Source organism: Hylaeus anthracinus, unplaced genomic scaffold (genome assembly GCF_026225885.1).
Source record: "Hylaeus anthracinus isolate JK02 unplaced genomic scaffold, UHH_iyHylAnth1.0_haploid 2, whole genome shotgun sequence".
Taxonomy (NCBI): domain Eukaryota; kingdom Metazoa; phylum Arthropoda; class Insecta; order Hymenoptera; family Colletidae; genus Hylaeus; species Hylaeus anthracinus.
The window spans coordinates 5714136-5735777 of NW_026534838.1; the positions used below are offsets into that span (position 1 = coordinate 5714136).

Consider the following 21642-nt stretch of genomic DNA (forward strand, 5'->3'; position numbering starts at 1 on the left):
TTTGCACACAATTTAATTGTTAGAACGAAGAAATAAAATAGTAATATATTTTAATACTTATACTCCAGAATTATATTGCAAGTCCAAAGTAAAATAGCCAACAATTAGAAACGTATTGCATGCCAGTAAACAGAATACAAAGAAAAATAATTGCTCACCTTTGCCCACAATTTAATTGTTAACCCTTTGCACTCCGAATATTCCGATTTCATTACATTTTTCTCGAGCCTCAGTCAACATAGAGTCGCAATGGGCTAATGAAATGTTGAGAAACACTTTCCTTTATTTTTCTGCAAAAGTGTGGCGTATTGGGCAACATCGACTTATCGTTCGGGGCCAGCAACAGAAGCGTCGTCGCGCGAGCCGGTACTTTCCTAAATTCTCGAGATAGAGACTGTTGAGTTAACTATCCTCGCCCACGGGATCATGCAGCGGCGCGTTAGGAAGTTATAAGTCTTTAAACTTTAACTTTAAGTTGAACTCTGCGGCGTAAAGTTAGTTTCATTCTAGCTTACTTATACTCCCGCGGTCAAGTCCTGAAACCTTAAGAACTCCGGAGATATTACAATAAACTTCGAATGGTTTATATCGCGGTGGCTCGGGAGAAGTAAGAAGATCCGTATACATATGTATGCGCTCAGCGAGATTCGTGACTTTTATTTACGTTACGGTTTGCTTCAAATTTCTCCTTTAACTGGACGGAGATTGTTATTCGTGCGATTTGCATTCTATTTCCTTGGAGGGTCGACGTAATAAAATATAAATTAAGGACGGATTTCTTGGGCAAGTGTACGTATGAAGACTGAACTATTGAAATCATCGACTGAGATAAAGGCGAGCCCAAATAATGAAAGCATTTTGTGAATGGTCGAGGAAACAAATTTGAGAGGAAACATGAAAACGTAAAAATGAATGAAACATAGATAAAACTTGAATGGAAGATTGGATACAATCAGTCCCATAAATATTCGTACTCTCTATGCCTACTGAAGAAATTTATTTAAATTAAATGGTTGATTCGATGTTTCCAAGTGTATGTTGTATATACAGTCAGTGTAATAAGTATTCGTACAAGAATCAATTCAAAATAAAGCTTTATAGTTTTATTTTATTAATAAATGTTAGAGGAAGAAGATTTCGCGTAAATTACAATTTATTATTTTTAATGTTATCCTCTTATTCCTTTTCTTATTAGTTTAATTTTGAATTAGTTGTACTTCTTACGCTGACTGTTCATGTAGAAGCTTATTCATATACATGTTTACAATGAAAAATTCACATGATGATATCAAAACTATTATTTAATTTAGTCAAACTTCTTCAATAGACACAGAGGTTACGAATATTTATGAGATTGACTGCATATAATAAATGATTGCACAGAGTCAAAGTGCATGTCTAAATTATTCACGATGTATTCGCAGAGGAAACAATACGCTTGGTTGTAACATGAAACCTATTCTCACTACTCGTTCATTTTTAAACGTCCAAAGTATAATACTACCCCTTTCATATACGTGGATTTGTATGATACTACAGATAGAATAATATCGCATCACTAGGCAATGAAGAATCAGTGAATAAATAAAATATAACAGCATGTATTTGGCATTAATTCTTCATACAGGTTTTTCTATAATAAATATTGATCGATTACTGCATAATACTATTGGAAACGTATAGAAAGTTAAGTAGCGGATTTAATCAGGACCAATCAGTAATTAACTTTCTTTTTAATTTTCACTTGGTCACAAATGAAGAGGACTCGAGCATAAGGTGTACGGTTTTTGTTTAATAAAGCAAACTGTGCATGCAACTGACGGCATTTCCCGCTTGCTTGATAATCATAATTAATTGTACCGAACGTATACTTTATGAATGAAACAGATGCATAATTAAATGGATTCCTGGAACAATGTTGTAAGTTAGATTAGACAAAGTTTCCAGGCTGCACGGGATTAATTTGTTTATGTAACATAGAAACGAGCTTGTAATATGCAACAATGTTTACAAATTACAGGAGAAAATCGATACTGATATCGATGTTATTAACTTACTTCGCGTGAAATTAGAAATTAATTATGTTTTACTGATATACTAAAATTGCACTAGAAGTTTATCTACAAGGAACCACGGCAAATTAGGTGAAAAAAGAAAGATGCAGATAATAAGTATGTACTTGATATTATTAAATGTTTCACGTGAAATTAGGAATAAATTATGTTGTTCTAGTGTAGTATAATTGCACTACAAATTTATTTACAGAGAGTGACACAAATGAGGTAAAACAAAAGTATATTATACGACCAACATGAATAAATGTGAAAGATAGAGATCTCTTTTTAAAGCAGACTCAATAATACACAAATGGAGAAATCTTCCGACTAACAAAAATTAGAAATCAAGAGACCCAGAATTGCATACTCTCGCCTTACTCACAGCTGAGTAGATTTAAAGGATAGAGATTTCTTTTTTTATTTAAACCAGACTCAATAATACACGAATGAACAAATCTTCCAACAAACGTAAAATTATAATCCAAGAAACCTAGAACTGTACACTCTCACCCTACTCAGCATTAAGTAGATCCAAAGGATTCCACTTTAAATCAGACTTAATAATACTTCACTTAAGAAATCCTCCACCAAACGCAAAATTCTTACCCAAGAAACCCAGAACTGCACATTATCACTTTACTCAGCATTAAGTAGACCCACACAATTCCTCTTTGGAGGAATAATAATACCTCACTCAACAAATCCTCAACCAAACGTAAAATTCAAAACCAAGAAACCCAGAACTGCATACTATCATCCTACCCGCTGGAGGTTATACATAAAATCAAATCGATATGTATTCGATGCGCGCGGTATCCGTACCCTGGCTCCCACCCTCGCGAAGTAACAAGCCTCCTGAAAAGAGAATAGCGAAAAAAGCTAAATACTGAATGAAACAGTTTCTCGACGTCATAAAAGAAGAGCTGAAAATCCGACGAGCGTAGGGTGACTAGCCCCCGATCTCCGCCACTGTTTCCACCCCGTGGCCGAGTTGGGGGTGGTGGACACGGCGCCGCACGGCGCGGGGGTGACGATTTCGCTTCGGCCCGAGTCGTCGCGACGCTAGCGCCGCGCCGGAGGCTCCAGTCCGAGCCCAGCATCACTCGTGGTGGTTTCGCGCGCGCATACCCCGCCAAGGTGCGACTAACTTTTCGAGAAACGACGAAAGAATCCGTTCCTTCGAACACGCGTCTCCATCCCTCGCGACGTCTTTGAACGATCCACGGAAAAAGTGTCGTCTGTTGCTGTCAGTTCCACCGCGACGTCGTCATGCGAACACGGGACCGTCCGGCGAACGCGTGCACCGACAGCGTGCGAGGATTCTCGATGACGTGAAAGGTTGGAAAAACAATGGGAAACTCTGGCGAACACCGTCGAACATCATCGAGGAAAGGATCGCGATCGCGTTCACCGACCCACTGGCACGCGTTCACCCTGGAAACCCTCGAAGCGTGCAACGGGACCTTCCTTCAAAACGAAAACTCGCTGGTCACCGCTCCTCTGTAAACAGGATTCCCAGCCCGCGGCTCTGTTTACCAAGTCTTTTTACCGGTGAATCGTCGCTCGAAAGACTCCGAAAGAATCGCGTCTCCTTTGTGTCGTCGCGTTCTCTTAGTTCTCGATTGAAAGACACCAAAGGTGTTTCTCCTCGCGCGGTGCACCGTGCCTCTTCACGATCGTTTCTACCCGAGAGACTCCACCGGAAGCGTTATGGCTCTTGTGTGAACGTGGATCTCGAGGATCTCGGGCGATTGAAAGACTTCGAGACGTGTTTCTCGATTTCGGGAACTGTGTTCTTTAGGAATCATGCTTGTTTGAAAGACAAGCTCGTCGGGACCGCGTTTTTCCTCTGTGTCGCGCAGTGTTCCTCGCGGACAAAGGACTCTCTTTAATAGATTCCAGCGGGAAAGTGTTTTCCTTGTGTCGCGCGGCGTGTTCTCCAGGATCTAGGTCGATTAAAGGGCGGGTGTACGGTGTTTTTCTTCTCTCCTTGGAACCGGAAGAGGGCCTAGCAGGTTTGCCAGAGAGGTGTTTACTCCTTTGTGTTCCCCAAGAACCACTCTTTCCCTGACACCGTGTCCCAAAATCGAAAGATTCCGGTAACCAGAAAGGTTCTCCCTTGTGTCGTGTACCTACGAGACAGCGATCAGTGTCGCCGATCGAAAAGGTGATCCTCTTTCTGTGAAACGTAAACGTCACCGCGATCCTCCCGCGACAGTGTGTGCCGTGCATCGGAAAGTACTCGGAGCCGATGGGAGGCTGCATACGTCGGATCGCAGGGATGATCAGTGCCTGGAGAACACTCGACGCGCTCGGTTGCTGAATTCCCAGCGAATAATTCGTCCCATCGAGCCAGTACCCGACGAACATCGCCGCGTAATCGCGGCAGGAACGCGCGACGCGGTGTTCCAGGCCTCCGGAGTTGGGCGCATCATGCTCCGCTGCTCGAAAGCGCCACTCGAACCTCGAGATCCGCGGTATCGATCCGCCGATCGCCGATAAATACACTGGTCAAGCTTGTGCGTGACAGGTGCGCGTAAAAACGCGTCGAGAAGGAACAAAGAAATTGCGACTGTTGAGCAGGGAAGAAATTGCACTGCCATTGATCAACGATAATTGCAAGGAGTCGAGGATTTTTAGTTACACTTTTGGGGACGCAGCAGGTTCTGCATAATACTAGCATTGATTAATTGTTGTAAGGCCGGGAGGAGAGAACGAGGCAGAGAACAGTGGAACGGAGTTGAAGATTTTGAGTTCCACTTTTGGAGACACTTTATAGGTCCTGATACTAATTGTTTGTCATAAGCAGGAAGAGAGAGGATCAGAACAGTGGGACAGAGTTAGGAATTTTGAATCCTACTTTTCAAAACTGTAGATTCTGCATGCCGCCATTAATTAATTGCCATTAAGCTAGTGCGAGGAGAAAGAGGATAGTGGAACACAGTTTTTGAGTTCCACTTTTGAAGACACTGACACAAAACACCAGAAGACAGTTAATGACGTCGAATCGCACTTTTGTATCCCAAAATAATTACCAACTATTAATTCTCACGAAGGAAAGAAGAGAAGAAGCATAAAGGATAACAAATTCCGCGTTTGAAGCCAGATTCCGCATATCGGTGAATATTTAACAGCGATTACATTGGCAAGGACAGCCGGGTGGAGAAAAAGGAACACAGGGGAACGAAATTAAAGCGCGCGAGTCGCTCGCCGAGGCGCGAATGATTTGTAGGTCGGATATTTCGAAAATTGCGGCCGCCGGCTGCCAGAGGAAGTTTCCGAGAGCGATTCCAAGAGGGACGAGATCGATCGTGGAATCGAACGCGGTCTTTCCGTTTCCCTTTTCCAGTCTGTGCCCTCGCACGCGGGCCCTCGTCGCGAGCGAGCAGTAATTACACGCCGTGTCGAGAAGTTACTGCCGTCGACCCTCCCACCTTGGTGCACGTGAGGCTCTCGGAAGTGTACAGTTCTTAAAATCTGCATTTTATAATATCTCACTTCTCGGTATAAATACACTACGTGGTTCAAACCGTAGGAGAGCGAGGAGAAATAGGAGGCGTTAATAAAAAGGAGGCGGAAAGTAAAAGGAGGAGGTATTTAAAATTCAATCGAGGTGGGTGCAATTATGATATAAGGCAGGTTCGGTGCGAAAAAAATTGTTTGGATAGATTCATTAGTCATTTGATGGAGCATGCAGTGTTTTTAAACACCTTTATTGAGATATTGAATCTTGGGCATCTCTTCGAATGTTGATGCAGGGGAAGATTGAATAATCATATTCAAAAGATTTGGAGATATCAAGGCAGGTCCTGGAAACCTTCATCTGAATATTGAGTATTAAGGATATTAAGGATCCTGCTCCAAGTCTTCGAATACGAATTCTGATCCAAGAAAAGATTTAGAATTATCAGGGCAATTATATTTTGCCGAGGATGCAGTGATGTAAAAAGGCCTAGAAACCTTCATCTGAATATTAAATATTAAGGATATTAAGAATCTCAAATTCGATAGGGGTGCGAAAGTACAATCCTGCTCCAAGTCGTCGAGTACGAACTCTGATCCAAGAATAAATTTGGAGATATCAGGGCAGTGAAAGAGCACAGGTCCTGGAAATCTTCATCTGAATATTAATTGTCAAGGATATTAAGGATCACGAATTCGATAGGGATGCGAAATCCTGCTCCAAGTGCTCGAGTACGAACTCTCTAATAAAAAATTTGCGCGAACGTGCCGAAGTCAATTGCAGATACGCCCCGGCAGTGCACTTTACTTCTCTAAGAATATATGCAGCGGTGTGAAGAGGGTATTCAAGCACTTCCACCGGGATATTGAATTTCGAGGAATCGAGTGTCACGATTCGTTTGCCAAAGAAGGTTCCTTCGTCGTCGCGTGAGATATACATCTTCGTCCGAGTTCCGGGTCGACAGAACGGTCCCGCGGAACCGGAACGGGCTGTGAAAGTGCGTGCAGATTACGCGACATAGACGAGATCGATCGGCCGCGAGGAGTGGCCGCCGAGAGTTCCTCGGGAGTGATAAATAAAAGGTGCGCCCTGTCGAGGACGAAGAATCGTAACCGGGAGTGAAACCGAGCCTGGGTGCTCGCCGTTTTCCGATCCATCCGCGAGAGCTACTCGTTTCGTATTTCATTGTCTTCCCTCCCGCGCAACCCAGTGTTTCGCGTCAAAGGCGATTCACGCCGCTCCCGATTCCGCGTTTGCACGGCCGCAAGACAGAGGAAACCCGATCTACGCGAAGGTGAGTTTCTAGAGTTTTGCGGTCCTTTCCGTGGTGTCTTCGGTTTTTTCCAAGCAACGATTCTTTCGTCGACGATCGGTCTATGCGTCGATACGATTTACTTCTTCAATTATGCAGGCTGTTTAACACGGTGTCTGCTGAGCTAAAACTCGTGAAAATTTCTGTAGAGTGAAAAGTTTGTCTCGAGACTATCGAAGATTAGATGAATCAACATCTGTTGTAATATGTAGATTTCTTAACGTAGCCAAACTCACAAATTCTGTGTAGATTAATTTTCATTATCGTCTCACCTTTGAAGTTACGGCATCTTCCGCCTCGAGATAAGCAACTCGCCGGTTTGAACCAAGTTGCTTATTTCGAGACAAAACTGTAACTCCTTTAGTTTCTCAATAGAAAGGCCTGGGTGACATGGCGACCAACGCGTTAAGTGGTTAGGTCTAGTCAGGTATTTTAAATAATTTTGTTTACAATAGTTTAATATATTTCATAAAATAAATAATCCTAAGTTATTATACAATGTTTCAACTATATTCGGGAAAATTTTCGAAACGAAATATTCATTGTAGATAGAGTTATCGCCATATTTGTTGAACCTTGTTCCACAAGTAGTAGAATTAGAATTCGAAATGAAAAACAAATATTATTAAATGCATGCGCAAGAAAAGAAATTCCATGACAAAAATGAAAACAATAAAATAAAATTTCAAGGAGAAAGGTTAAAATTATCTGAAGAAGAAAGAATTAGGATTTCGATTAATACAAAAACTAAACCTAAAAACTAAAAATGAAACTAAAAATAAACGTAATATTTTCACATAAAATGGACGTATAGTCCAAGCCAATTACTAGAACCGCTCCGTATAAAGTTATACTCGAAATGAATTGAATACCGTATAGTGTATCAATTTATTGTTCCTATGGGCGATACCGGTCTGCAAGTGGATCTGGCCAGTATCGGTGGTCGAAACGTAACTGACTATGTTCCCGTGTTTTTCAACAGGAGGTCGGTTATAACAAATTCGAATCTCGATTGGTAGATGCAGTTTCCGATAGAATTTCGGGCAACGGTGGTGGCCGGTCGCTGATACGAACTTGTAAATTTGATGAAAGCGGCGGGAGAAGGAATTTTTACACAGGAAATAACCGACACGGTCGCGACGATTGTTCGTAGTCGCCTGTTGTTAACACCGATCTCTCAATTTTTAAACAAAGCTCCTCCTTTCTGCCAAAAAGAATGACGTGTTCAACCGAGACGTGTCAACCGAGAAAGTACCGCGACGTATTCTCCCACTGCTAATTGCTATCTCCACTTAGAACAGTGCTACAGTCCCAGCCCACTTACTATAATCGTCCTGTAATCCAATCTGGCTCCACTGCATTAATTTCCGCGAAGAGATAGCGTAATTCGAGACCCCTTCGCGAATACGTTGCGCAGCGTCTAACAACCCTAACACGGCATCGTCAATAATTATGAATGGACGAACAGACCGGGAACGAAGAAGAGGCTGCTGGGAGATACTTCGCCGTTAGAAATTTCACTCGTTGTTCCCGTCTCGATAAAACCGATATCCGACGTCTCGATAAGTCTTCGGGGTAAGCTTTCCACGGGCGTTCCTAGTTTCCTTAGAAATTGCCACGTTAAATTCATACCCGTCGTCGGGGCGCTCGACCGAGGTTGCTCCGATACTTTAATTACTTTTTCTCGTATGCATCACCCGGCGATTTACAAACTCCGATGCACGCGCGGAAATGAAAACGCTGAACGTTGTTTCCTGCCGCTTTTAAACCGTCTATCGAAATAAAGTACGCCTATTCATCCATTGTCGGAAAGGTCTTTTTGCGACCACTGCGAAAATATATCTTGCATTTATTTGTTTCGCTTCTGGAAAACCGTTTGCCCAAGGTTTTGCATCGTTGGGGTGAGTCCGGCATTGTCCGCGGTTACAATGACTGAAAACGCTGCAACTCTGCGATTAATAATAGAATTAGCAACGAAATGTAGATCTAAAAATTGGTATTAAAAAAAAGAAATCACCCTTGCTTTGATAAAATTTTTATTTCAAGATTAAATTATTTCAGAACCACACCATTATATAACCAATTGTTCAATAAATTGAGGACCGGAAGGGCTAGAATTTGCAATCAATAGTACAATTGGAAATGTAGATCCAAAGATTAACATTGAAAAAAGAAATCACCCTTGCTTTGATAGAATTTTGATTTCAAGATTAAATTATTTCAGAATCATAATGTAACCAATAATCTAATGAACTATGGCCCCGAAATTTCCACTTGAATAATGAAAATAAAACTCAAAATTTTGCATCAGGACCTCCTAAAATTTTTAATATAGATGACGTATATGAAAATCTGCCGCGTCCGTCGCGATATTAAAAGTAAAAAATTAAAAGCAGCGTTCCAAAAGGTCGCAAAAGTGGTGCGCTCCGAGCGTACACGTCGTAAAACGAATCGAGCCGTGTCCTCGATGAAATGTTTCGCAAATATTTATTATACCCTCGCACGGAGGGTTCGCTTTGGCGCCACACAGAAAACTTATCGAAACGATAACCTCGCCGCATCGATTTTCGAATGCAAATATGAGTCCGACGACTGTTCGCTTCCGATATTAAAATGTTTTCGATATTTTATGAACATGTGCTTTCGCGAGTCGGCCGAACCAGCGCGTAATTTGCAGCCAAGTCGACGCAAAAATGTTTACGTTTATTCTTCGTGCGTGTGAAGTCCATTTTCCGCTAACGCGATACGTATTAACTTTATGTTACCGCAAAAGCATTGGAAACACTCGTTTCGGCTTAGTCTGTATTCGCGGAGCTATCTTGTCATGCATTTAACGACCCCTTTGTACGCAAAATACGGCGAAAACCTCAAGAGCGAGCTCAATTTTGTGGAAAATCGCCAAAGAACTTCTTGGATTAACTTCGGACCGGGGGAATCTCGATCACCTTGTTCTTTAACCTCGTGAGGGATGAATTCTAAACGGACTTTCTTTTGCTTTAATCGAATGCACGCAAAGCAAAGGAATTTTTATCTCTAAATCTGGAATTTCCTCAAGAATTTCTAACCATTGCATAACAAGCCATCAAATTACTTTTTTTTGTCTCGTTTGATAATGCAGACTCTACCATAACCGAAACAAATGCGCGTGCTCGTTTAACACGCAAGACACGCTAAACACCGTCCTTTGCCGTCCAATGAATTCTGAAAATCGTTTCAGCCTCAGTCGCTGGTCGCAACAACATTATCGTCGTTCTGTACAACGGAACGTTTTTCGCAACAATCACTGCCTCGCTAATACGTTTTTCCTTCCAATTTATTTAATAATCCCTCCGTAAACACATTTACTGCCTCGCGTGATATTCCAGAACGATGGTTTGCGACGAGGCTTTAATCACAGCCTTTGCTCAGAAGAAAACTAGGTTGAAACTAGACAATATGCCCCACTTTCGCTTGAAAATCGATAGAAAAACAATGTTATTCAGCAATTCTCTATTTTATCTATCGAGTTGTATCACTATTTTTAAATAATATACTATTATATATTGTATTCAATCAAATGGTCAACGTATTCGTTCTTTATTCAAATATATTTTTAATGTACAGAGTGAATCACTCTTTTTATAGTAAATTAAATACGTATGTATTGAACCTTCTATGAATTGAATTTTTGTCTGCAAACCACTTGCAAGGGGTTAGTTTGATATTTCAGGTTGATAGTGCTGCCAGTAATATTATCATTGAAGAGAGATTATATATTTAAGACGTATACGTCTCTTGTGAATTAACTAAAATTATTCGGTGAAATAATACCACTTGAAAGTTACACGGGCCCATGGGGGGTTAGGTCTGGGCTTGGGTCGCTATTTTACTAAAACAATCTGAATAGAAAACGCCAGCTAATAGATCTTTCTTTAAATCAATTATGTTTGAAGAAAGAAATTGTTGAACTTATGATCTTCACGCATCCAAGGTCCTGTTTGACTCCTTGAAGTTAGATGGCTTAAAAACTGCCCCACCTTTTGCTTACCTCTACTATTTTATTTAAAGTTTTTCACTCATTTGGCGATACTGTACATATCAAAACGCTCAAGTTGACACTATTCTTCTATGCAGCTTGAATTTTCTTTTCCTTTTATAATCGTGTCCCTTTCAGAGTTAGCCCATTGACCCTAAACTACAAATCTGACATAGCATTTGTAAAATAAACGAGCGGGTTAAGCCAACGACTGGTCCTCCGTGGAAACGATTAAGCCACGGTTCACGTTCCACTGATTGCGCGTTTAATAATAATTGTCCCGACGACTTTTTGTCGGAACGCACGGCATAATTCCGGGTCCGCTGGCCGCGGCGGGGATTTATTGGACGAGTACACGCTCGGCGAAATTGCTAGCGAGTCATCGAGGATTGAATCCGGCCGGAAGGAGGGCGAACGACAGCCGAGGACAGAAACTCGAGCATAATGGGCGAATCCTGGGCAAAACTGAAATGATTGATGGGAAGAACGAGAGAGATGGCAAGGGCTAGGAGCCGGTACGACGGCGAAGGAAACGGCTAGAGGAAACAAAAGGGCGAGAGGAAGTAGTTATGCTTGTGTACAGAGTAGGTCGACACCTAGGACGCCCTCCTCCCCTCCTCCCGAACGCAGTTAACTCGAATGCTTCCGATAACAGTGATAGTGTACCGGGGAGTCATCAACCGGCTGGCACCGGTTAATGAGTTTTCCAGCCTTTCCTGCTGACAGACATTTGTCATCGTTCGACTTGGACGAAGCAATTTCTGCCACGACCCTCGCTCCGAACCCAGACGAAGAGAAACCGTCGTCCTTATCGGCGAATAACTGGACGAGAAATAACGATGCACGGAGATCGTCAGACTGTTACACGCGGATTACAATCGAATACATTCGCGGCGAAATTTTGCGAAATGAATGAGATAACATTACTTTGGATACAATGAAGGAATTAATAATATTCAAGTTTCGTAAAAGAAATTGTAACATTGTCTTGTTATCTCTACAGGTTTTTTTTTATCATTACTAAAGTGATATTAAAGAAAAATTATTAATAGAATGTATTCGGTAATGCAACATAAAGATATCGAACGATAAATGATATGATTGGTATTAGTAGATTCGTAATTTATTTTAGATATCTATTTCTATTAAGGAAGTGTCTAGGTACTTCTGAGAGGGAGTGTATTTTTTGGTCAGGCTGTTCCAAAAATATTGAAGGACCTTGGAAGGTGAGGGTGATTTGAAACAACTTTTGTCTTAGCGAAAATGTTGTCAGAGGCTTCGTTAAGGAGATATTAACAGAAAACCCTGAGGAATCAGAGCGCGAGTACACCGGTGGAGCGCCCGCAGTAGAATAGGCCCGCGCTAGACAGCCGCAGTAGAATAGGCCCGCGCTAGTCAGACACAGTAGCACAGGCTACGCGCTCTTCAACGACCTCCAACATTTTTGGGACACCCCGTATATCGCATTAATATTCACGTTCGGAGGGGGTGAAAACTACCCTCGCACTTGCAAACGAAATACCTGTGTAATTAAATTTCAGGAGAACTAACCAACTAAAAAATTAAATACGATAAATGTTTGGCTTCTAACGAACACAGAACAGCGTTTTGGAACAACATGCACTGAATATTAATTCCAATCCAAATTAATTTTACTGCATCACAAGGTTATACCTCGTGTCTCCATTATTAATGTTATAACCGTATTATTATGGTTATTTTGTTCGTCATTCCCCTTCGCTCGTCAACTTCTTTTACATCCTAGATTAGGTTTACGATCGCATGCAAGTATATCTGGTGTTTGAATCGCATTGCGGGCTGGGCTAATAAAGTACGCCCTATAAAAATGAACACACCATCATTATGTTGATTACAGTTATGTCTCTTGTCTGTAAGACTGACGTAAAAATTTGTTACTGTCACCTGGAGCAGTTATCAGATGAGAACAGTTTGAAGATTGTACGATACTTATAAAAACAATTTCAGTTGCATTCATAAATTATCCATTATTTTCATACAGTGCAGTCTCGAGAAAAATGGAAATAGATATTAAGATCGATGAAAGAAAGTTTATAAGAGTAAGACTAACACTGTCAATTTAAACATGAGGAGTTAATTAATTTCTGTTAATTAATTGCAGGAACATACGATTACTGTAATAAAAAGTGTCTTTATTAGGAGAAATTGCAAGCATACATGGTACTAACGAAAAGCTCGTAGTGGGTTGAGGCATGACAGTAACGTATGATATTCACATGGGAAATTAAATCCATTTAATATAATCTTATCCACTGGCGTATCACCTCACGCATAAGAACGCTGGTGCATACTCTAACAGGAGGTACAGCAGGAAACTCTCAGCTTCGAGATGTTGGCCTGCATACTCAAGTTCATGGAAAAACTTTAATAATCTTTTATGAGAAAACGGTTCGTGGGCTATATATGATTCTTTTCAAACCTTGTCTGCCATGAACGAAACTCGTTTTATTAAACAGACTTGTTATTTAGAAAACAAATCCTGAAGACTGTCTCGAAACTGGTTAACGAAATGGGTGCCGACCTAATCTTTTACTAACGCTGATGTTTATCTTCCAATATAACAAAATGTTAAAATAATAGACTTCGCAATTATTCTATTTCGATTTCGAGTCCTCCCATCGAATGAACGTTATCAACCCGGGCGATCTAGGAACAAACGATATCAACGTGGAATAATTTCCCCACGTGATAAATTTCCGCGGTATCCGGGCTATTTGTATCAATAACCGTGCGTCATAATGCATCACGATTGATCGCGATGTTCCATTACGCGATCGCAATGCCGTCGCTGATAAGGCGTCTTACCGTCTCGTTCGAGGAAGGTTAGGTCACTATCGACGGAGTCCACGATTCGAGCTCAACTAAACAGTCTGATTAGGAGACAGTATAAATATAAGAGATACCAGAAAATAATAGTACGAAATAAAATATTTACTTGGTCTAATTATTAGGTGTCTAATAAACTAATAAATACATATGCAAACCTTGACAATATAAATACAAGAGACCAATGAATAATAAATTCACGAATAAATATACAAACCTCGACAAAATAAATATAAGAGACAAATGAATAATAAATTCACTAATAAATATACAACCTTTGACAATATAAATACAAGAGACACCAGAAAATAAAAGAATGAAATAAAATATTGACTTGGTCTAATTATTACGTGACGAATGGCGTTACTATCAAGGCTGTCCATTTAAAATCGCTTTCCTCTATAATTCTCGTTATTAATAAGTGCAGTACACACGAATCTCGAAGCGAATCTCGAAACGAATCTCGTTGCTGTATCCGATCCCAAGACGAGCATCCCTCCCGCAACGTTGCCCGAGGAAATCCTTGCGTGGTCGTTCGAATGAAAATCTATTTCGCCTGAAAGCCAGCCATTCTTTACTCAAACAAGGAACGACACCCGTATCGGACGAACTCGCGAGCTCGCATAACGCAACGGCGCTCGAGAACACAATGCGCTCTGAAACAAGAAGCAGGAGGAAGGGGAGTGGCGGTGGTGGAAACGCGATTGTACGTGCGCCGGGCGCGGCGTGCCGCTGTAAATTCGAGCAACCGTGAATAGGGGATGACTAGGTTCTTTGAAGCATGCATTTTTGTAAAATATTCATGCGAGCACCCGTCGCTGCCGAGTCAGAAACCGTAACCACCCTTGTACTGCGGCTTTCGAGCAGCAAGCTTCAAGTCAGGACTGCAACCCTTCGGAGGCAACAGCTTCTAGACTGACGCAACGTTCCGTTCCCCTACTTCCCTCCCGCAGTTGTTGCTCGAACCAGACATCCGTCGAGCAGTGCATTACCTGTGACGTTGAAACGAGCAGACCGGGCGCACGTTCAACGCAGGATAACACAACGCGAGGATACCAGTGTTCTTTCGCCGGAAGGCGCATCCTGGGGACCGAACGCTCCATTTAGCTTTTATCGCGAGCATCCACGACGAAAATTCTCCGTCATTAGGACCCGGAGAGCTAGAGTCGTTCGCTGCACGAATCGATTAACCCAGTCGCATGAAAATTGTAACATTACTGACGATCGTTTAGGCATTCTACGAGTTTTATTTGAATTTACATTATAAAGGGAATTGTAAAAAGCAATGTATTTTTTTCGGTCGTTAAAACTTTATTTCGTTCGCATTTCTCAACTGATTGTTTTATGGATTTGTGCAATGAATGGCTACGAGTCTTTAGAATATATCACAACTGGAACACATTTTGGAGTACCTGGAATTAAATTTTTAAACAATTCTTTCGGAACCAAAGGAGTACTGTACAAGTTTTTTACCAATCCTGCCTTGGATAATGCATATTCTGCTTTGAGTAATATCGCGACAGGGGACGTTTATTCATCATTGAGGCTTTCTAAAGCTCCCAAAGGTTCGTTCGTCGTTCTAAATAAAATTTTGCTGAGTTCGTCGAACCAGAATGGAATGAAGACCGGTGAAAATCGAAATTTAGGAGACGAAGAGTAGAATTACGGCGAACCGTAAATCTCGGCCGCGGTTCGAAGGAAAAAGAAGCCTCGTACTCGGTACGCGATACGTAAGACGAGGTAGAAACGTTTTTCCCGGTAATTTCACGGTGCTTCTGCGCTAAAGGGCCGTGATTCGTGGCCCGAATCGGCCACGTACCTATCCGGCGAACTTAATGCAGATTGCTGCTTTAATGGGAAACAATCGACGCTATTATCGAGATGGATTCATGCTGAATGCACGCCGGGCAATTTACGGAAGTGAAGTTTGTCCTGCGCGAGCCCCGCGTTTCGTCTATTAAATGGTGGTGCACCAACAGAAATAGAACGTCTGCGTAGTCGTGACACGAGTTGTCCAGCTGAAATTCAAAGTAATGCGAAGATGGTGGATTTAAACGTGAAAAACTGGGAAACACTGGCAGGGCACGAGTGGCTTGAGGGAATGGTAGACTGTGGACTGTAGGTAAACAACGTCCAGTTGAAACAATTGGTACCTGCGAGGCCATGGAGGGAAGCTCGCGTGTAGATCGTATCGCTGTAACAGCTCCATTTAAAGTGGGGCGTTTAAACGATTTAATGTACAATTATCAAGTTCGAGGAATTTGGCAGACCTGCGTTTAAGTTTTATTTCTGTAGGAGTTGTGGGTTCTATGATTCTTAAAAGAAGAAATTGTACCTTATGAACTTGAAAAGTTTACAGACTTCACGCACGCGCAAGAGTTGGAGAGATTTGAAAATCTAGTGACAGCTGTTAATATTTTGTAAGGTTATTTATTGTAGTATTATGAACACTAGAAATTTAGTAGAAGTTTTTGTCACTTATTCTTCGAAATCTACATGATGTTCCAAAAATATTGGAGATCCTTGAAACACTCTCTTTTGGAAAACTAATTGACTGTTCGAATAAGTGATAGTAATATCAACAATAAAGTACATGTTACACATTTTAAAAGATAAGACATCTCCATTTGAAGTTAATTTCATTTAATTCCATAAACATTCCCAATTAAATAATAAGTCTAATAACTTTAAAAGAAACTAATTTATAATTCTATTTCCAATCGCTCCATGTCATTAAAATTCTATTAAAACTCTCAAATTTATACATTTGAAGAAACATGGAGGCAAATGGTGTCCAAACTCCATAAATGCAAACGGCGAAGACTTGTCTTCGTAGTTACTCGATATCAGTGTGCATCATTTTTCTACCGCGAAATTACGCTGTCTAGCGTGTTTGCTTTCTCTTCCTACACTGTCAACGTGAACGGTCTCAGGCTGGCGTTGCGCTGAGATATTGCGTGGGCGGATGCACGCGTGCAGGCCGTGCATACACGCGGTCTCCTCGCGCCGGAGTTGAAAGTCAACGTGGCTTCTGCTTTGCATGGCTGCGTCATGCGACTGCATTCATTTGGCGGTTTCTTATCTACATGACACGTTCGGGAGTACACCTTGTAAACGTGCTTTCGTGCAAATTCTCGTGTTTCGATGAAAACCGTCCGGAATGTTGAACGGTACGAAACAGGCGCAGCCAACGGGAGGCGGATTGAGCTGAAGCTTTGTTTTGGAAAAAGCGTGGGTGGTAACGATCCATTATTTTTTTCCTTTCTTTTCGGTCTGTGCGGAGGCAATGCGCTTTCCAATTTATCGCTTTTCCCGCGAGCACTGAATCACGGGCCGCGTCGATGAATTTTCGGTTCACCTTGAAAAATGGACCAGCAGAAATTAAAATCCGCTTTCGAATTTAGCCCGTTCCTCGGAGATTTTGAGAACGCGAGAAATAGAAAGAAGCATTTCATCCGTGGGTGGGAGTTTGATGCATTTTATTTTGAAAAAAAACGTGAGCAAAGTAAAACGTAGAAAATACTGCGACCGGTGTGCACGTGCCTTTAATCCGTGCACTATATTTTCGAAACTATACAGTATTTCACAAAACAAATAAAGCACTCTTTTTAATTACTTTCCAATGAAAAAAAAAAACGAAGCCAAGCGAAACTCTCTGTGATAGATAGGAACGAAGAGATGGCATTTCAGAGTTTGATTAAAAAAGTGTACAGATCGCTAATAAAAATGCTATGTTTCTCTATATTGCCTCGTCAAACTTTTCACGCCTCTGGTTGGAAAAATTCATAGGCCGTTTTCTCTAAACTGTACTATACCAGTGTATGACGTCTGCGAGCAGAATCAAATATTTATATTTTCGTGTAGCATTTTTTACAAGATGAATCGTTTTCATAAAAATGAGTACAGGTATTTTTACAAACATTTTATTTTATATATGCAGCAGAAATTATTTTCTCACTGGAAAGAATCTCAGAAAAAAAATATATAATTGTGACCTTAACAAACGTACATTAAGATTTTATACGAATTATAATGTATTATATTAAAACACTGTTACAGTGAAATGTTTGTTTGCAACCATCGCCTAGTTGTATGAATTTTTTTCGCCTGAGTATTTACTCAGTCTTGATTATGGTCTGTGAATGGACCACGAGCTCGTCGAGTAAGTAGATATCACATTACTCGACGTGTAGAAGAATTATATCAGCTGGGTCGCCACGTGTCGCGCGATTTCTTGCGCGATATACGTGCACATTGCGCTCACGCAGTGGAAGCCAATGTAACACGTTCTCTATGCTTTCCTTGCGCGCTCGTAACTCTGTCAAATATATCTGGTTTATTACATTCTCGCCGCGTATATCACGCCTCGATAACCATTAGACCCATTTCTCTACTATTCCGTGAAATAACACGTGCTTTGAGAATTTTCTTTTATTCGCGTAAATTAGATTACGGACATATCACCGCAATAATTGCGCTTTTTCAAGCGCGGCGTGATCTTTATCCGTAGTTCTTTAAAAAGCTCGCTCGATACACGACCTCCTGGACCATGTTTTAGCAGAATTGACAGAGTCGCTAAATTATTTTCTTATGATTTTACTTTTCATCGCATTGGGTTGTTTGGTAATTAGCGACGGATTTAATTGGAACTCTGATTAGTGGTACTATACGGGGTTTCCACGCTAAAGTGTTGGAAACGCATATCTCAATAACTATTGATGATACGAAGAAATTGTTTACATGTAAATTGTAGGATATAATAGGGTGTCTACTAATTTAAAAGATATGAGAGTGAAGTTCCATTTTTAAAAGGAATTATGGTGCTTTTCAAGATGAATTCATTAAGCTTTAATGTATTCACCCGATTTTTATTAGTTTTTAAGATACAACGCTTCGAAATTTACACTCACCGACTAATTTCTTATTTATTTTATTTGTTCAGAACATTAGATAATTCACTAAAATCCAAAGTCTACATTTCAAGAGAAGACCAAAACGAAATAGATTTTCCGAATGTTGTACAGTCGAACACGTTAATACAGGGAACGGTCGTCGCGGATGGTTTCTGGGACGTAACACGGAAAGAACGATCGGGAGCGGTGCGATTAGAATGCAAATGACGGCTAACGACGCAAAAAGCATGGTTGTCGTCGGGCAAAACCGTCGGAACGGTCGCCGGAATATGTAATCCCGTTTCCGTTCAATATTCAGGAAACCGATACGCCGCACCGGGTTAGACTAATCACTCACGGGTTCGCGCGACCATAACGATTCTATACGTTCCGCAGCGAATGCCGATTAGCAGATTTGTCATGCGACCGGTATATTTGGCCACGCGAATACCCTATTAGCGGACGCGGAGGGCCGCGGTCCGACAATGGTCGTATGCAAAGACGGAGACCTGAATTCCTAGCAAGTGAACGCTGCCTGATCAATGGTAATCCTATATTTCGGGGGGAAACAGTACGTCATCCAGTGGAACTCTGCGCGTGACACGGCGGTCCTTTCCACTTTGAAGTGGATTAATGCGTGACACGGGGGACTGATGTTACTGCGCTAGCGACAAGGGACACATTACAACGTGTACTATTAGCGTGGCCCGCGCGCCCATGGATTTATGGACGAGCTTGAAAACACTTTTGCGCGTTTCAGTGGACTACGACAACCCCATCGAGGCGCCCACTTGAGAGTCGTCAAAATACCGTTCGCACGATACTGCGGGGGAGAATACTGAAGAACGAGTGGAGGTTATTAGGTTGTGGAGTATGGGATACTCCGATTTTTCAATCTTGGGATATTTGGGATTTTGATGTAGGAGCTTTGGACTCTTGGACTATTGAACTCTTGGACTTTTGGAATTTTAGATTCTTGGACTCCTAGACTCATGGATTCTTGGACTCTTGGATTCTTTTACTTCCAGATTCTTGGACTTCTGGATTCATGGACTCCTAGATTCTTTTACTTCTAGATTCTTGGACTCCTGAATTCTTAGACTCCTGGATTCATGGACTCCTAAATTCTTTTACTTCTGGATTCTTGGATTCCTGAATTCTTAGATTCGTGGATTCTTGGACTTCTAAATTCTTGGACTCCTAGATTCTTTTACTTCTGGATTCTTGGATTCCTGAATTCTTAGATTTCTGGAATCTTGAACTCCTGAATTCTTGGACTCCTGGATTATTGGACTTCTGGATTCTTGGGCTCCTAGATTCTTTTACTTCTGGATTCTTGGATTCCTGGATTCTTGGACTCATGGATTTTTGGATTCCTGGATTCTTGGACTCATGGATTCCTTGATTCTTGGTCTCCTAAATTCTTTTACTTCTGGTCTCTTGGACACTTGGACTATTGGATTTCCATAATACTGCAGGGTTCACGATTCGTGTTGCCGTTCAACTCCTTATTCTTGGCTATGGAATAAATGGTCTTTCATTTTCTGGTGTTTCTTGCGATTTACACTGTCTATGCTTGTGTACTTATTAATGAAAACGATTTAATATGCCAAGCAAGAGCAAATTAATTGAGACGAATTCAATAACAAGTTGCAAGCGCTTGCACCAGATAACCAGCGGGCTATCTTTTAGCGATCGCTTTGTTATCGGTGTACGAGAAGTTTTCTAAGAGATACGAACTCCTTGAAACTTTAGTAGCTGGTAGGGACATATTCTTTCCTATTTCAATGGTAATGTTTATCGATCTTCATTTGCAACTTCCAACGAACAGCGTCGCGGATCGTTGTGTTCCCGTTAGTCCTGAAACGGATTTCTCCTTGGAAATCTGTTTTTAGACTTCCACAGAGTTCGTGGGGATGTTTACTTAACAGTTTATTAATCTTAATTGGAAACAGAAAGCTTCGGTTATTTATAACAGAGGACAAATAACAAAATTACGACTTTCCTATGTTCTAATTTCGATAGTAATTATACAGAGGGTTTAAATAATATTATAATTATATACTATAAATACAAATTGTCTACAGGATTTTAATTATTATTAATCTTTACTCGAAATGGAAAGCTTCGGTTATTCAGCTTCGGTTTAAATAATATTATGATTATCTAATGTAAAAGTAGTTATGACAGATTTGCGTAGAGTAAATTATCTTTCAATCCAAATCGAGTTCCCTTTGGAATCCTAATTTATCAAATACCCTAAAAAATAGAATGGATATATAATTAAAAAGTTGATTAATTAGTATACAAAATATTTAACATAGACAAGTAATACTATTTAAATAAACATGTAGACAGTAATCTTAAAATTTTTTGTATAATATATCAAACATACAAGTCACGCGAAATATACATATTTTCCATTAAATTACATGAAACATCCAAACGCGTAATTAGACCTTTATTTTGCCTATCACGACGCAATTCAACTATTCACACCAGTTCAGTCCTGCGCGTCAAATACACGCGACACCATCGGCGCAACTCGTGCGAAGCCTACGCGAGCACATCAAGACCAATCGCGAAATTTCTTCCCGCAATCGGCGGTTACACGATTAAACGGTTTAGTCAACTCGCGTCGTTAATCACGAGTTTATCTCGAGAGCTGACCGAGCGTGAAGCGTTACGGTTCCTGCGAACTAAAAGCTTGTGAATGACAAGAGATTTATTCCAACATGTCTCCCCACCCAGCCGATACGTCACACAAGTTAATCGTAAATTGTTCCCACCGCGGAGTCTTTCAACCGCTAGCCAGACAGGACATTTATTTCCCCGTTTCCGGTGGTCATGATTTATGATCGCCGCGATCGGTTTCATCGATTCCTTTGATCGTGACGGAACATTAACGAAGCTTTTCCACCGCCATCGCCCAACCACCCACGGCATCGATCGAATCGCGTCCCTGGAAACGAGATTTCGTCGATCTCGGAAGAAGGTTGCGTTCTGAGTATTGTAACTGGAATGGAGTCACTTCTGCG

The 21642-nt window shown here is 41.1% G+C and overlaps 1 protein-coding gene across 2 annotated transcripts in view; it reads left to right on the forward strand.

The window, feature by feature from the left end:
• Positions 1 to 4038: 4038 nt before the first annotated feature.
• LOC128892904 (zwei Ig domain protein zig-8-like) overlaps positions 4039 to 21642 on the forward strand; it is a 242943-nt gene continuing 225339 nt past the window's right edge. For both annotated transcript variants that reach the window (XM_054153542.1, XM_054153543.1), the window contains exon 1: positions 4039 to 6814. The gene's annotated coding sequence lies outside the window, so the exon portion shown is untranslated. The remainder of the gene's footprint in view (positions 6815 to 21642) is intronic.